Genomic DNA, 18,154 nt, shown 5'->3' with positions numbered 1-18,154 from the left:
TGGGTGGGGGAGGTGGGCTGTGGGTGTCCCTAGGCCAGGGCGAGTTAGGTAGGCAAGGCCCCTCCGTAATGTAGGCCATGTGGCACTCTACCCCAGCAAAAAAAAAAGGCAAATTGATGTATAGTTGCCCCTTTGCCATCCATGTGGGCAGATTTCTACCATTGCCATGTAGCCCATATCCCAGAAATTGCATGTGCAGAGGGCAGGAGCACGGGGTAATGCAGGGGGCTGCTGCGTTTGTCTTGTCCGCCAACGGCAGCGGTATGCCATGCACTAAAACTCTCTTTCTTCTGTCTCCACCCATTTTCTGCTCTCCCTGTCCTTCTGTACATCAGCATCAACAGGTGGAGGTACAGTGGCACCGGAGCACGAGGGAGCTGCATCCCACATGGCCATGGAGGGCTACACCACAGACTCAGAATTCACCAGTGGGACGGAGGGCGAGGGGAGCTTCACGTCGGCCACAGGATCAACAAACAGCGACACGGACTCGTCCGCCGATGGGAGCTCCCCTGTGGTGGCGGCACCATCTGTGCTCCCCACTTCTACAGGTACAGCCGCCACCTCCCCTACCAGCACCGCCCTCCCAGCAGCCCCTCAGCGTTCGCCCCGTGCCAGCTCACCCAGGAGGGTGGGCATCACCTTCGCCCCAGGCACCTCAGGCCCTGCCCCAGTCACCCCAGCTGCCCTCAGTGAGGAGGCCATTGACCTCCTCAGGTCACTCACTGTTGGGCAGTCTACCATTGTGAATGCCATCCAGGGTGTAGAACGAGAGTTGAAACACGGTAATGCATTCCTGGAAGGCATTCATTCTGGTCAGGCTGTCCTTCAGCGAACCCTGCAATCTCTGGCCTCAGCCCTGATGGCAGCCATTGTCCCTGTGTCCAGCCTCCCCCCTCCAACTTCCTCCACCCGGACCCAATCCCCTGTACCCCAGCCCATCCCAAGCACACCTACAGACCAGCATGCACACAAGTCAACACACACAAGTAGCTCAAGCAAACATAGGCAACACACACACCACAGGCACTCACACAAGCATCAGACCCATACAGACACAGCAACATCCACTGCCTCCACTGTGTCCCCCTCCTCCTCTTCTCCATCCTCCCTCCCAGTGTCGTCTACACACACACCTGCATGCACCACATCTACAGGCACTAGGACTCGCACCAGGACACCCAGCACCACAAGCCTCTCACCTGCACTCACCACCTCCACTGCCATTTACACGTCCCCTGTGTCCTCTCCCAGTGTGTCTGTGACGCCCCCTCCCAAAGTACACAAACGCCGGCAATCACTCACCCAACATCCATCCACCTCACGACAGCCTCCAGTACCTGCACCTGCACCCAAAACAGCTAAAGTGACACCTCCTACAACCACCTCCTCTTCCTCTACTCCCAGAGCCCCTCCAGCTACCCATCCCAGTGCACGTCAGAAACTGTCCCTATGTCAAATTGACCTTTTTGCCCCCACCCCCCCCTCCAATTCATCAGTCCCGTCGTAGCGCCTCAGCCAAAAAGCCTCCAGTACCAGTGGTGCGTGTACCAGGTTTTTGGAGTGCCCCGTCCACCAGGGCAGGCAGTAGGACCCGGAGCCAAGGCACTGTCAGCCCACCCCCTGTAAAGGATCCGAAATTGGAGAGTGGACGACGGGACCGTGTCAAGACTCCTGGTGGGACAAACAGTGACATGGGATCCAAGGCGATTGGTGAGTCATCTGTAACTCAAAAGAAGGTGGGGAAGGTCCCGAGGAAGTCTCCCCAACCTGTTGTGAGTGTCACGGCGGAGAAGTGCGCCATCATTTCCGGCGGTCCAGACACAACCACCAGCACCGTCGTTACTGGTCAGGAGACCACCGCCAGAGTCACAGCCCAGGAGGGCCCAAGTATCGTCACTGGTCAGGAGACCACCGCCAAAGTCACAGCCGAGGAGGGCTCAAGTATCGTTACTGGTCAGGAGACCACCGCCACCGCCGGAGTCACAGCCCAGGAGGGCTCAAGTATCGTTACTGGTCAGGAGACCACCGCCACCACCAGAGTCATAGCCCAGGAGGGCCCAAGTATCGTCACTGGTCAGGAGACCACCGCCAGAGTCATAGCCCAGGAGGGCCCAAGTATTGTTACTGGTCAGGAGACCACCGCCACCGCCGGAGTCACAGCCCAGGAGGGCTCAAGTATCGTCACTGGTCAGGAGACCACTGCCAGAGTCATAGCCCAGGAGGGCCCAAGTATCGTTACTGGTCAGGAGACCACCGCCACCGCCGGAGTCACAGCCCAGGAGGGCTCAAGTATCGTCACTGGTCAGGAGACCACCGCCAGAGTCATAGCCCAGGAGGGCCCAAGTATCGTTACTGATCAGGAGACCACCACCACCGCCGGAGTCACAGCCCAGGAGGGCTCAAGTATCGTCACTGGTCAGGAGACCACCGCCAGAGTCATAGCCCAGGAGGGCCCAAGTATCGTCACTGGTCAGGAGACCACCGCCAGAGTCATAGCCCAGGAGGGCCTAAGTATCGTTACTGGTCAGGAGACCACCGCCGGAGTCACAGCCCAGGAGGGCTCAAGTATCGTTACTGGTCAGGAGACCACCGCCAGAGTCATAGCCCAGGAGGGCCCAAGTATCGTTACTGGTCAGGAGACCACCGCCACCGCCGGAGTCACAGCCCATGAGGGTCCAGAATCCCACAGCCCCGCTGGGCAATGATGGAACGTCAAGTGACATACCAACTTCCAGTGTGGAGTTCGTCATGCCACACACCAATGTCCAGTATGGAGTTCGTCATGCCACACACCAATGTCCAGTGTGGAGATCGTAATGCCACACACCAATATCCGTACCAGAACCGCCATGGCAAAGCACCGCTGAACAAGGCCAAGACCGCCATGGTGAAGACCTCTGAACAGGGAAAAGCCCGACATGGTGAAGACCTCTGAACAGGGCAAAGACCGCCATGGCTAAGCACCGCTGAACAAGGCCAAGACTGCCATGGTGAAGACCGCTGAACAGGGCAAAGACCGCCATGGTGAAGACAGCTGAACAGGGCAAGCACCGCTGAGAGACTGTGGCTTTGCACTCCCCAGGATGGTACAGTGGGTAACCCACCCACTGTAAAGACTTGAGAGACTGTGGCTTTGCACTCCCCAGGATGTAACAGTGGGCAGGCCACCCACTGTAGAGACTTGAGAGACTGTGGCTTTGCACTCCCCAGGATGGCACAGTGGGCAAGCCACCCACTGGAGAGACTTGAGAGACTGTGGCTTTGCACTCCCCAGGATGGCACAGTGGGCAACCCACCCACTGAAGTGACTTGAGAGACTGTGGCTTTGCACTCCTCAGGATACATCAATGGTCATGGAGCCCCGTCGTGGATCTGGCTTCGCATTCATCTGGCTGAGGTGCCCCCCCTTCCCTTCCCCCTGAGGTGCCTGTATTGTTTCTATCTGATGCCTCAGCAGTGTTCTCTCGGATTTCGGTCAGGTATCTATTGTGGGCGTCGCCCATGCATTTTTGGACTGTTGGTGCACGGACATTGTTGTGTACATCTCTGCACTACTTCTTGTATTGTACATTTATTTTTGACTGATTTCGTGAAATATATATCTGTAAATTTTTTGATGAGTAGTATATTGGCACAATACAAAGTTTGACCGCTATTCGATTTGTCTTTGCATTCTTCCGGGGGATTGTGGGTTGTTACTGTGATTTTTGTGACTGCATTGGTGTGTATGTTGTAATATGCGAGGGTGGGGTTGGGGGTGTTTGGTGGGTGTCCCCGTAACTTTTGCCTCCCCCCTCCCCGTGTCGTAGGTGCTGTACTCACCGGTTTGTTCTGCGCCTACGTCGCTGTTGGTCGTAGATGAGCAGGAATACAAGGGCAGGTAAGATTTGTCGTTCCGGCTCCATGGTGTCATCGTTCCTCGTGGTATGTGTTGAGGTGAGCATTTTCCCATAGCACAAGCTGTTTCCGCCATGTTTTTATCCACGGTGAATCCGCCCCGGAAAAGGTGGCGGATTGGTGTGTTGTAATAGTGTGGGCGGTACATTGTCTTCCGCCTGTCTGTTGGCGGTGACTGCCGCGCTGTTTGTCTGTACCGCCGTGGCGGGCGATGTGTTAAAGTGGCTGTCTTAGTTGGCGGTTTCCGCCAGGGTCGTAATTCCCTTTTTTTGTCCGCCGGCCTGTTTGCGGTATTACCGCAGCTTTAACACCGTCCGCCAGGGTTGTAATGACCCCCAAAATCTGCTGTGTACATTGCAACTGAGAAGTACTGTGATATATTTAGTTTTCTTGCTGCGGCTACTTTTGTGCTTGAAATCTATTAATTAGTCTCTCAAGAACTTGTGGGTGGGGAAGAATAAACAACAATAAAGGTCTTCTTTGAACTCAGAAGTGCATTTCAGAGAGGTTCTGTAAGCTCTGATAGGAGATAAGTAGGAACGCAGAACATTTTGGTACCAGGAGTGGGGCCGAATTATAGATTTCTACGTGCACAATTTAAAAGTGTAATTGTTTTTTTTTTGTTTGGAGAATTACAAAAGCACAGCAGACCATGTTTGAAAATGCATGTGTAGTTAAACTGCCTGATGGTGCTGTGAGAAACATGTTTTCTTGCTGTGATAAAGCATATTTAGAAAATGTGCCTTTTGGAAGCAATGATGTTCCTTTTGTTTTTGACAGAAGGATTTGGATACTTTTATCTGCTTACAGAAAAATGCAGGAGAAATGTAGGCAGTTGGAACATGAAAATAAGAATTTACGTGAGCAAATTTGCCAGAATACATTAATGCAAGATAATGCTGAAAGTTATAAAAATGCTGTTTTAGAAGAATCTGTCTTTTCCCATTCCAGTAATGAGGGGGTTAAGACAGCTGTGAGACAGTCTGAGCCTCCGTGTGAGCCAGGTTTTTTGGCAGTCGAAGTGCATTCCTTAACTGATAACACGGAGAATAGAGCTCAGAATGTGATTTACGAGTTACCATAGCAAAATGCACAAGTAAAACGAAAGATTTTAGAGTTTCTTACTGTTTGCACTAAGCAAGAGACACCGAGTTTCATTAGCTTGTTTGATTTTTGGAAACAGAATAGCCCTCATCTGAGTGAAATCCTAACACTTTGGTATATGGTCACTAGGAAAAATTATAAACAGCTGCGCGCTTGTGATTTGGCAAATGAAATAATTCTGACTTTAGGTTTCTGCGCAGTGCAAGAGGAAAACACTGATTTACATGTAAATCAGGAACAGGGGAAGAAAAGAGTGCCCCTAACTAGTATCATACACTGGATCTGGTACCTGCAAGACAGGGCTAGAGTACCACAGGTAAAAGAGTCACCAGTGAAATTGAGTGCACCATTTGAATTCGTGTCCCCTGAGGATAAAAAGCATGTTTGTTTGACTAATGATTCATTGACTGAAATGTTGTTTTCTAGCACAAGAGAAGGAAAAGTGTTGTACAATGTGTGTCAGATTTTAAAGCAAGAGCTGCTTGAGATGTGTCATTTTTACACTGATTCTTGGTTCATTCCCAATGGTTTAGCCGTTTGGTTTTCCACATGGCTTGTACCTAACTGGTTCAAATCCCTTGCAGATGTTAAAGAGAAAAATTCAGAGAGAGAAGTGTACACCCAGAATTCTGATTTAGTGGGGATGGCTAAGTGGGTGCACCAGAAATGTGAACAGCTGGGAGAAAAAGCCACTTACAGGTGGGCAGAGAGGAGTGAGATGCACATTCCCCTAGATTTGATCAAAACTGTGGAGCAAGCACAAGAGCAATCTGTCCCACAAGCAGTCACAGAGCAGTTGAGGAGAGGAAAGTTACCAGGACAGATATGGCAAATTGATCTGGTTTTAGGGGGAGTGATTGCTGCAGATTACCAAGGAGAAATCAAAATTATGCTGATAACTAGAAAATAATCTGATTCATTCATACAAATTGGAGACAGAATGGCCCAACTTGTCAAATGTGCAGTGAATGGAGGTATGGTAAAGAAGGAGTCTGCCCCAGCCCTTCTGACAGTGCAAGAAAAGGGAAGCTGTGGTGCAGCAGATAAAAACCTCAGTGCTGAGGTGTGGGTTGAAGCCCCAAATGACCCTCCAGAACCTGCAGAAATTATAATAAAGGGCCCCAAAAATGTCCTGCTGATTATAAAACAGGGAAAGGAAGAGGAAGGGTACATTTCAAATGACAAATGTTATTTGCAAGAAAAGTCATACTTTTTTCTTTTGCAGATCCTACCACGTTTCGCCACTGTCCCTGAGTGTGCTGTGTGGTCCCCCTTCGGGTGTGTGCGTGTGGGGTCGGGGAAGGGACCGAACCCCCAACCTGAACCTGACTGAGTAAAGTGCAAGCCCCATGGATCCATTTTGCGCAAATGGCGCCTTCAGTTCAAGTTCAACTTGTTTGATTACATTCTTCCACTGGGACTAAGCAACCTTAACAGTTAACTGTCTGTGTTTTTTTGTGTGGAACTCTGACTTTCACTTACCTTCCAGCAAACCTTTCAGGTGGACCGTGCACCTTTACATGAGTAGAACTCATGCTACATCAAATTGCTATTTTAGAGACACTATAATCTCATTCAGAGTATAAAAGTTTCAGTCTTTTCTGTGTAGATGTATTTGATATGAAAGGTTTGAGATCAATATGTTAATCCACTTCCATTGCTTTACAGTGTTTGCTTTGATCATTCAAATCTGATTTGCTGATAATGTTTTTTGTGCTGATTTTCTTTTTTTTTTTTTTTTTTTTTAAACCAGAGATATGTGAAACAAAAATTAATTGGTCATAGGGTGGAATGTGATGCTATTAATTGTGTTTGACCAATGACTTTGTGTTTCACCACTGCGCATATTAGTTGCTTAATGTTCACCAGTAGCACATTATGGGGGTCATTCTAAGTCTGGCGGGCGGCGGAGGCCGCCCGCCAGACTTCCCCCACCAAAATACCGCTCCGCGGTCGAAAGACCGCTGAGGGTATTTTGGGATTTGCCCTGGGCTGGCGGGCGACGGCCAAAAGGCCGCCCGCCAGCCCAGGGCAAATCAACTTTCCCACGAGGACGCCGGCTCAGAATTGAGCCGGCGGAGTGGGAAGGTGCGACGGGTGCAGTGGCACCCGTCGTGTATTTCAGTGTCTGCAAAGCAGACACTGAAATACAGAGTGGGGCCCTCTTACGGGGGCCCCTGCAGTGCCCATGCCATTGGCTTGGGCACTGCAGGGGCCCCCAGGGGCCCCGCGGCACCCCCTACCGCCATCCTGTTCCTGGCGGGAGACCCGCCAGGAACAGGATGGCGGTAGGGGGTGTCAGAATCCCCATGGCGGCGGAGGGCGCTCTGCCGCCATGGAGGATTCTCAGGGGCAGCGGAAAACCGGCGCCGCGGTCAGAATGCCCTGCGGGGCACCGCCGGCCTGTCGGCGGTGCTCCCGCCGACCCTGGTCCCGGCGGTCTCAGACCGCCGGGGTCAGAATCAGGGCCTATATGTTTTGTTCAGTTTAGCCGCCTATTGGCTTTGACATGGCATTAGCCATTACATTCTGTATTCAGTTTAGCTGCCTATTGCCTTTGACATGATATTAGACATTACATTTGATATTTAGGTTAGCTGCCTATTGGCTTTGACATGATATTAGACATTTCATTTGATATTTAGGTTAGCTGCCTATTGCCTTTAACGTGGAGTTAGACATTGCAGTTGAGAATCCAAGCTGTATTCTTCCAAGCTATGTTTTTCCACAAGATGAACCAAGCTGTTTTCTTCACACCAGACTAGATCTGATAAGAGAGAGTACATTTGGTGTTTTCCTTTCTCCTCAGGCTTGGGAAGAGGAGAAGTCTAGGAGATCTGGCCAATCTCCAAAGGCTTGCATAGTTTTCCCGAGTCTGAGAGGAGGGGGAACGCTTTTGTAAGGATGACTCGGGGCTACAGTGAGTTAGATTCGAATCTGCTTGACTTCAGGCTGGAACTAGGCGCCAGTTGCCAGTCTCCTGTGTGGGTAGATAATCTCTTTCTCGCAGTTGAACGGAGTCATCAACTTGCAGACCCCAGAAAGATGAAGCTGAAGATAGGTTCTACTTGCTCATACGGTGATGAATTTTGATTTTTATGCTTTGCTAATATAATCTGCTGTGTACATTGCAACTGAGAAGTACTGTGATATATTTTGTTTTCTTGCTGCGACTACTTTTGTGCTTGAAATCTATTAATTCGTCTCTCAAGAACTTGTGGGTGGGGAAGAATTAACAACAATAAAGGTCTTCTTTGAACTCAGAAGTGCATTTCAGAGAGGTTCTGTAAGCTCTGATAGGAGATAAGTAGGAACGCAGAACACCCCCAGAGAGAAAAAACATCTTATAGCTTGTGCATTTGCATTTATTGGACAGCCAATAAATGTTTTGAAGAGTATATAGCGCCTCAGCAGTGAGAATGTAAAGCATGGCATACATCAAGAATACACCCAAGGCAGGTGGGGGCTAGGCTCAAAACACTAAAACAACATCAGAGTAAACTGCTAAACAGTGGCAAACAAATCAGTAATAAAAAAACGCAAACAGTGAGAAAATCTATATTTAATTTAACTATAGGCCCCAACATCACAAAAGTGCAAATGTTTCTATTTCCCTTTAAAAAAGATTACTCCCATGTGGGCCATCATACTGCAACCCAAACTTTAGGCCACCCACCAACAGAGATACAAAATAAAAAACATAAAAATTAACAAAAATACTGGTTCATGCTCTCCCTCAAACAGCAAACTTTGTTCCTGATTCCTGCATGATCTTAGTTGATTTCTCCCAAACTGTTAAGATTCTAATAGTATGGATACAGCAGGGATTGCAGACAAAGAGAGAGTGTGATGCTTTCCTTCAAAAATCCAAATCAAAAGTGACCAAGGCCTCTGCAAAGCAGAGAGATGAGTCTTCAGGACAGGAAGAAGAAGTTGCTACTGTGTTTACAATAGCATCCCAGTATCTAGAGCAATTCCATCCTTTTTTGGATTTAAAAAAGGTTCATTTGGTGATTATAAAAATACCCATATGATCCATTTATGAAAAACTTTGGTTTCAAAACGCATTTCAAGTTGATTTTTTAACCGCTCAAACCAAAATCTACTCAAACTGCTTCCCCGTGAACACCCATTTTAAAGTATTGCTGCTCGTATTATCTAAGTGATGAGTTTGTTTGTGTTCTTGCATTGTTTCAGTGCATCTCCCCATCCTGATAGTCTGATTTTCCCTGAACCAGAGAATCAGTTACACAATGTGGCGTCATGACAATTAGAAATTTCGGGTAACAAGAGCAGCATGGAATTGCCAAATTATGCCCATTATGTGGGAGTAATTACTGTTACGCTCAGACCTCTTCTACAAATGGTTTTTGCCTTGTTTTGAACCATTTATGCACAGACAGAAATGCTGGGCAACTAATTGCACACAGGTGAGCAAGCCCCTGCTGTGCATGGTCTTTGTTACATTCACAACTCATCATGAAGAACCTACTCCTTTTAGACATCCAATTCTTCTTAGGTGGCCTAACTCCTGTAATGCGCTATTTTTGCCCTGCTACAAAATCCTTTGTGGAGAGCTAAGTCCTTGTGGGCAACCAATCTCAAACTGATGGGTAAACCCAATGCAAAACCCATCATGGAGAGCAGTCCCTTCAGGCAAAGTAGTGCCAGTACTTAATTTGAGGCAGTGTTTGCAGGTGGGCACCACCGTACTCACTGTTGGGGATTGGCACTTATTTTACCTCACAGGGCTACAACACAGAGCAAGAGAGATAAAAGCACAAAAGGAAGAATGAAACAGTGGGAGACCAACAGAAAAACTGGGAATAAAACAAGTATTGAAAGGATTGCAAAAGAGTGAGATAAAGAGGCAGAGACTTTCTGGTGATGGATGGAAGAGGCCTGAGATGGAATGAAAACTACATAGCCTTGATATTTGGTACCCCTGATATTCAACAGAACCACTGGACGTGTTTGAGAAAAGCTTTGGGGCAAGCAATTACTGTTTTATACATTAGACACTATGGCCCTCATTATGAGTTTGACGGTCAGCTTACCGCTGAAGTGGAGATGAAGACCGCCATATCACAAGTCCTGGGAAGGTATCTGCAGAGCACAGCCAAGTAACTGATCAGCACCCCACAGCTGAAGGGCTTGCGCACCAGGTAGCAGCCATCTTTAGCCTGGCAGTCAGACAGTATGCCACGACCATCTTACAAGGTTGCACACCGCCAGGATTTCCAGGGTGGAACAACCGCCACCAAAAGCCTGGCAGAACCGAACAATATAAATGGGAACACCTACCTTCGGGAACACAGGCACATCCGTAGGTGCCATGGCACGCAAATAGCACCTCCTCCCAATCTTCCACCTGGTCCTGCAACTCCCAGACCAGTGATGACGACCACAACACCAACCATAAGTAAAAGAGCTTTGCACACACTGGAGGGAACAACATTAGTACACACACACAAAACACACACACAACACGAGAAGCCATGCCCACACACACATGCAAACAAACACCCTTACAAACACACACACACTCATACACACACGTATACACACTAATACCCACAACCACCACACATACATGTGGAAGGAAAGCTAAGACTTGGTATGTACGATCTACACCAACGGTGTTGTGCTGCATAAATAAAATAACGGATAACACTGTGCATGAAACAATGAACATACAGGGCCAAGGGCCAGTCCAAAATTCCACAGTGCGCGAGCACACTCGGTACAAGCTGACGTCCCAACTTGACTCCTGGCTGCAAAGTGCAGGCCTCCACAGGGCAGGGGCATCAATGGGGAATGCAGGCACCTCAGAGGAGGGGGGGTGGGGTGGGGGCCTTAGGTTTGGAGGGGGTCCTTCCGTCTGGGCCTGGAGAGGGGGACCTTAGGGGTGGACTTGGATGGGGTGTCCTTGGGTTTGCCCTTGGAGGGAGGGATTAGCCAGGGGGTTTTGGGCTTGGCCTTGGAAGTGGAGGTAGTGGGCTTGGCCTGGGAAGTGGAGAGAGTGGGCTTAGGCTTGGGTTTGGCAACAGGAGCAGTGGTAGAGACAGAAGTGGCACGTGGTGGAGGGGCATGGGCAGGGGCAGTGGCAGACTGGGAGGTAGAAGGCAGGGGCATTGGAAGGGTAGCAGGGAGCTTGGGGGAACAGGGACTGGGTCAGTGGTGAGGAACAGGGAAAACTCTCATAGGAAACATTTTTGGGGACACCTAGGAGGCCAATGGAAAGACGTTTGGGAGTGGAGGGAGTGGGTATGGTTGTGAGGTGATTGCATGTTGGTGCCTTGGGGGCAGGTGTGTGGGTGGATGATATGTGTGTGCTGGGGGACTGTTGGGTGGGTGAGTGCAGGTGTTTAGATGTAACGGGAGGAGATGCAGGGAGATGGCAGGGGGCCGTGCAAGTGTATGCTGGGGTGGTATCTGCAGGTAAGGTGGATGTGCTGACAGTCGTGGTGTCTGTGCCAGTGGTGAATGGGGTGCATGAATGAGGTCAGAGCTTGTGGTTACTGTGGCAGGGAGAGCCCATGTGGCAGGATCAGTGACTGATGTGATGCTGACTGTAGGTGTAAGTGGTGTATCAACTGTGAGGGGGGAGATGGTTGGGGAGTCAATGCAGGATGTGGATGTTGTCATGTCTGCATGTGTCTATTGAGTGTTGGCATGGCGATGGTGGCGTCTGTGGTGTGTATGTCTGTCCTTGTGTACCCTGTCTGTTGAAAGTAGGTGTGCCTTGGATGGGTGAGGGGAGCGGGAAGTGGGTATGGGAACAGGTAGCTGGAGGAGGGACAGTAGTAGAAGGGACACTGGCTGCTGTCAAGAAGGATGTCAGAGCCTAAAACGATCTCTGTAGGCCAGACAAGGCACTGTGAATGCCTTCCAGGAATGCACTGTACTGTTGCACCCGGGATGCCAGTCCCTGGATGTCATTCACAATAGTTGTCTGCCCCACAGAGATGGACCTCAGGAGGTCAATATCCTCCTTACTGAGGGTAGGAAGGCTGACTGGGGCAGGGGCAGCGGTGCCTGCAGCAAGAAGATGCCCATCCTCTTGTGTGAACAGGCACAGGCAACTGGGTGGGGAGTTACAGGGAGGGTGGTGCTGGTAAGGGGGGTGGAAGACAGATGGGTCCACCGCCACCAGGAAGCTGCCATCGGAGGAGGAATCTGAAGATGCAGTGGTCATTCTGATGTCCCTCGTGGCACTCCCCTCGCCCTCCGTCCCACTGGTCCCCTCAGCTCCGCTGGTGTCAGCCTCCTGAGTCCCGTAGGCATCATCTTCACCACTCACCAGTGACCTTCTCCTTCACCAGATGATGCACACAAAGACAGAGGAGGACACAGAGAGAGAGCGGGAGAGAGGGAGAGAGAGAGAGAGACAGGTGCAATGGGTCAATGCCAGCACAACAGTCACACAGGGAAGAACATCAGCATTTGATGCTATGTCATGCAACACTATGCCCACCTCTGAACATCCTACAACTTGAGAACACCATGGGGGGAACCGCAAAAATGCACGTCAACCGTTGATGGTCTGACTGATGCAAACATGTACATAAGGAGTGTCAGATCCACCATACCTGTCCAGTACCTGCCCACTACCCTTGCCCATTGAGACAGGCATGTAAAGGACTACACACCCAACAGAATCGTGTATTGCTAGCTGGCAGGCCTACTTGGCTATTGTCAAGTAGCACTGTCACCACTTGGTCCACCCACCCCACTACACATACAATGCCTGCCAGCTGAATGAGGTCATGGATCCACCTCTGGCACAGTGGTTGGCCAGGATCAATCACAATGCCCTGACACCCCAGTTCTAATGATCCTGTTGCCATGAGCTGGCAAGCACATCTAGCTAGTAGGTGGCCACACAGTTTCAGCATTGGAGGAGTCTGCCCTGCTACCACTGACTGCATGGCATTACCTACCCCTGTGATGTCAATCCAGTCCAGATGGACACAACCCATAGTGGACATCATTGTACCTAGCACCCACGCCACAGCTACCCAATGGTGCCCATCCAGAGCCACCATGCCAACACATGTTGCGAGTGAGAGTGAGTACTTACCACTATGTTGCTGCTGTGCTACCCTCAAGCGCCCATCAACCTGAGGGTAGGCTACAGCCAATATTCGGGCCATTAGGGGGATCAGGGTCTGACAGGCACCCCTCCCTCATTGGGAGAATGTACCCAGCTGGGCCACCACAGAGTTCCAGGCCCAGCATCTCAGGTACTCCCACTGCTTTCTGCAGTGGGTGCTCTGCCAGGCATGGACCCCCAAGGTCAACACTTGCTTGCCAATGGCACACCAAATCCACTTCTTCTGATGGGCGCTATCCTGCATGGTTGACACAGACAGAAGGACACAATCATGTACAGTGGCATCCCTGGGACAGTAGTGGACAGCACACATCACACTTCCACACCCACACGTAGTCAGCCAATGTAGCCTTTGGCCCCTCACCCATGTCCATGCTTTATATACACTGCCAACTAAGAAGGCCCCCGTCCCCATGAGCAAAAATCACATGCAGGACAATGACACTGAGCTCACCTGCTGCTCTGGTGCACCACACAACTGTCCATGCAGGGGCATAACCCCATCCATGAGCCGCTCTAACTCTTCCTGGGTGAAGGCTGGGGCCCTGTCTCCTGCAGGACGTGGCATCTTGGCTACCAGAGTCAGAACACAGTAGCCCATGCAGTGAAGGTCTTCAGTGCACGAGGTTCAGGAGTCAAGTGAGCATGAGCACATGAAAAGGCGGTCACGGCTGCTGCGGACATCACCACCGACAGCAATCACCATTGGCCTCTGCCTCCCACTGGCAACAGTGTGAACCAATATTGAGTTGCACGGCGGTCATGACTACCTATCGACATGACGTGTTATGCTGGCGGGATGATCTCACGTCCACCTGTCCCAATCATGCAGACAGGTGGCTACCATTTTACATGTCTAATGTGTAATGTGTGAATGTTAGTGTGTCATGGGTGATATATGCCTGCGGCCACATCAACACTGTCAACACAGTCTATGGTGCATGGTTTCAGATGAGGAATGCACTGGTGCACAGGCCCCTAGTCGACCTTACCACCCTGGAGGAGCGTCACATCATCCAGTCCTATCGACGGAATCATGTGACAATAATGGAAATGGAGGCCCAGATGGAGCCGCATCTTTTGCGTGCCATTGGCCATCCCAATGCCATCCCTCCCACAGTGCAAGTGTTGTCAGTCCTCCACTACCTTGTCTCAGGCTCCTTCCAGGTCACAGTGGTCCTCGCAGCTGGGATATCACAGCACATGTTCAGTAACATCCTGAGGGATGTACTGTGTGCCCTGAAAAAACATATGTCTTGCTACATCCGGTTCCCCGATGTGCAGAATTGCCCACTGTCAAAACTGCGTTCTACCAAGTGGCACACATTCCACATGTGATTGGGGCCCCTGATGCCACCCAAATTGCCCTGGTGCCACCCAGTAGGAATGAACAGGTGTACAGAAACTGTAAAAATGTTCATTCTGTCAATGTGCAGGTGGAGTGTCTAGCGGACCAGTACCTCTCCCAGGTGACGGCCAGATACCCAGGCTCTGTGCATAATTCCTACATCCTGCGGAACAGCAGCGTTCCACACATGATGTCACAACTTCAGAGGGACCGGGCCTGACCCGTCGGGATGTGCCCCCACATGTGTGCCCCTCAGCAATCTGCACTCCTGTGTCCCTGTCCCATTGCCCTCCTAGTCTTGACATGCCTCATCCATCTATGCACACATGTGACTCTGGCTATCCCAAGCTGCCCTGGCTCATGACACCCATGAGGCATCCAACCTCAGCTGCAATGGACCATTATATGAGGCCCACGGTCATACCAGATGGGTCATTGAGAGATGCTTCAGCCTTCTGAAGGCCAGGTTATGGTGTTTGCATATCTCCGGGGGTGCCCTGCACTATAACCTACAGAAGGTGTGCTGCACAATCTGGCCCTGAGGCATCATACCCCATTGCTGGATGCAGAGGAGGGGGTAGCTGTGTCAGTGGCTGATGAAGGGGACATGAGGAATGATAAAGAGGAGGATGATGAGGATGCAGGTGACTCCAGGCAGAGCTGATTCAACATTACTTAGGTTGAGATGCAGGTATGTGTAAACTGTGTGGTATGTGTCTTCTACAACTGCCTGCCTTGTCTCTGATGCCACCTGTTGTCTGTGACCACTGACGCTATTGGTTGCACCTCTGACTCTGGGTGAGTTGGAGGGGTACCATATGTTCCCATGACTTAGGTAGTCACAGTATACAGTTCATGCCTATAGTCAGGCAGCTGTAGTACTGGTGCACTAGTTACATCAATGTGTATGTAGAATGTTCCCTGAGCTGCCAGTTTTAGTGCTATGTATGTGCCACACAGGGTTGTTGCATCTGTACAGCATGTATCCTGGGAGTCGACATTGGGTGGCAGTGCTACGTTGTTGTTGATGGCAGTGGGTATAGGATCAGGTCTGGCACTGGGTGCTGTGTGGGTTAGACCATTGAGTTGGTATATGTTGTTTTTGTGTGTTGGTATTGGCCATATGGTTGTGGACCTGACTGGAATATCTGCCTTGGATTCCTATTCCTACAGTGCATTTGTTTTGAGTTGGCATCTGTGACTCCTACAGTGATTGTTGTCCCTGTCTTCCTCTACTTTCAGGACAATTTTGTGGTGTTCTCTGGTCCCTGCCTGTCTTCCATTGACACATATGTCCAACCACTGCCTGCTATATGATCGACCTCCTGGGATTTTGCTCCCCCCTCTGTCACCCTCCCATGAATGTGCTGGGCGATGGGTTACCAGTTGTGCACGTATTGGCAGTTCCATTGGTACTCATGACAAATAAATGGGTAGACATGAACTGTGCTCAATTGTCATTTATTTGGGATGTACAAGTGTAAGGGGTGATGAGTGGGGTCATCGTGGCGGAGATCATCAGTGTGGTGAGGCCAGCTATAGGTAGTACAGGTCTAGTCTGCTGGCTATGGGTAGATGGAGATATGGGAGTGGACAGTCAACAGGGTGTCACAGTCACACACAAGGGAGAATGTTCAGAAGAGAGTCACTTCCTGGCGGTGGTCGTAGTCTGGCCATCATCTCTGGCTGGGTGTCTACTTGAACATCCTTACTTGTGTGGGTGTTCCTCAGCTACGGGGGTTGGGTACTGGTGTCTTGAGAGTCCTGTGGTGGAGCCTCCATGCCACTGGCTGCATCTGACATGGAGGGCTGTGATGGGATGTGGCCAGTGGTAGGGGCATACTGGTGGGTGGTGGACTCACGCATGACAGTGGTCAGGTCCCTGTGAACCCCTACTATGGAGGCCATGGTGGGATTGTGGGCCTGCCACTGTTGCATGTCCTCCTGATGGCATTGCCCCTGCAGCCACTGGGTGTCTTGCACAGTAGGGAGGATATGGGCCACTAAGTCCTGGGTGTGCTAGAGACATTGATTTGTTTTGGATTGTGGGAGCTGTGGGTTACTCACATTGTGGTTGACATCTGTGCATTAGGAGTGTGTGAGTAGGGATAGTGGGGATGGGGTTGGGTGACATGCAGAGGAGGGGTGTGGGGTGTTTGGGACAGGGGCATTCGGGTGGGTTGCAGTGGTTGGAGAGTGGTGGGGAGCCATGCTGGGCATGGGTGTTTGGTGTTTGGGGGGTATTGCTGACTTACCAGAGTCAAGCCCTCAGCTGATGCCAGTCAGACCCTTAGGATGCAAGATGTCCAGGAGCTTCTCCTCCTAGGATATCATCTGAAGGGAAAGAGATAGGGGCCCACCGCCGGTCTTGTTTCTAGCTATCCTCTGCCTGGATGCCATGGATCGGCCCGTCCCCTGAGGTTGTTCCACCTCTTTCTGATGTCTTCCCTTGTGCGTGGGTATGTGTCGACTGCATTGACCCTGTTGACAATCCTCTAACAAGTGTCTTTTTGGCTATGGATGTTTGCTGTACCTGGACTACTATGAGCTGTGGCTTGACTCTGATGATCTCGCCCACCTTAACCTGCAACTCATTGTCAGTGAACCGTGGGTCCTTTTGGTGTGACTTGTTGTGGGGTGGGTATGTGTTGTGCATGTCGGGTGCAGTGCAGGGAGTGTGGTGATGTGGGGGTGTTTGGCTGTGTGTGTTGGTAGCTGTGGTATTGATTTGTGCACTGTTTGCAGTGTGATATTTGTTTGCTCTGTTTCGGGTGTGCTTTGTCTCGAGTGTGGCTGTGGCTGCTTGTATTTGTTGCAAGGGATTGTTGGTGTGCAGGGCTGTTATATGGTGGCGTGGTCAGGTGTGGGATATTTGAAATAGCCAACGGTTTCTGCTTTGCATGTTCCGCTGTGCTGGAGGTTGCCTTATAATATGACGGTCCGGCGTGGCGGGGCCAGTGGTTGATCAGTCACTCTTTCGCCGTGAGTTGGCCTGGCAGTGTTGGTTTTTTGTCTGTATTTGAGCAGTTTGTGTTTTGTGACTCATAATCCGGCGGTCGCTATAGAGTCACCACTGCCAGTATTGTGGTGCCATTTTGCAGGGCGTTCTTGCCTAAAAGCCGCCAAACTCATAATGGGGGCCTAAGTAGTCCCCTTGGATGGCCACACATCTGCTATGTTTAACTTTTGCTCTCCTTGATACCCTTTGTGGAAAATAACCTTTTGCAGGCAATCAACTGCCCACAGGTGCAGGCCTCTGATGCATACAGTCTAAGATCTCTAAGACAACCCCTTAAGGAGAACAAACTCTTTGGAGACTGTGAAGCTCCCTTAGGTGATAAAACCTCCACAGTGTTATCTGGAAGGAACTATATAGGAATTATGTGCAGATTTTAGCTCCTTTGGCTGTGCCAAAATGATGGCATATATTTTAACACAGCTAAAGCATACATGGGGTGATTGCTGATCATTTCCACAGCTGTTTTTTGAGTGTATTTGCTACCAACTACCACACACACAAGAAAAGCTGGGTAAGCTACCCAAGCCTTGGGAGATGCAACCTCCAACATTTCCCTGACTCTGGATGCCTCTATTATAGCAAAATTAGAGCATTCTACTTTAAAAGTGTGGAATGTTCTAATAGTTTTATGTACTACAATAGTGTCATGTACCAGGCATTAAGGGCC

Source organism: Pleurodeles waltl, chromosome 5 (genome assembly GCF_031143425.1).
Source record: "Pleurodeles waltl isolate 20211129_DDA chromosome 5, aPleWal1.hap1.20221129, whole genome shotgun sequence".
Lineage (NCBI taxonomy): Eukaryota > Metazoa > Chordata > Amphibia > Caudata > Salamandridae > Pleurodeles > Pleurodeles waltl.
Note: the sequence above shows the minus strand (reverse complement) of the source record.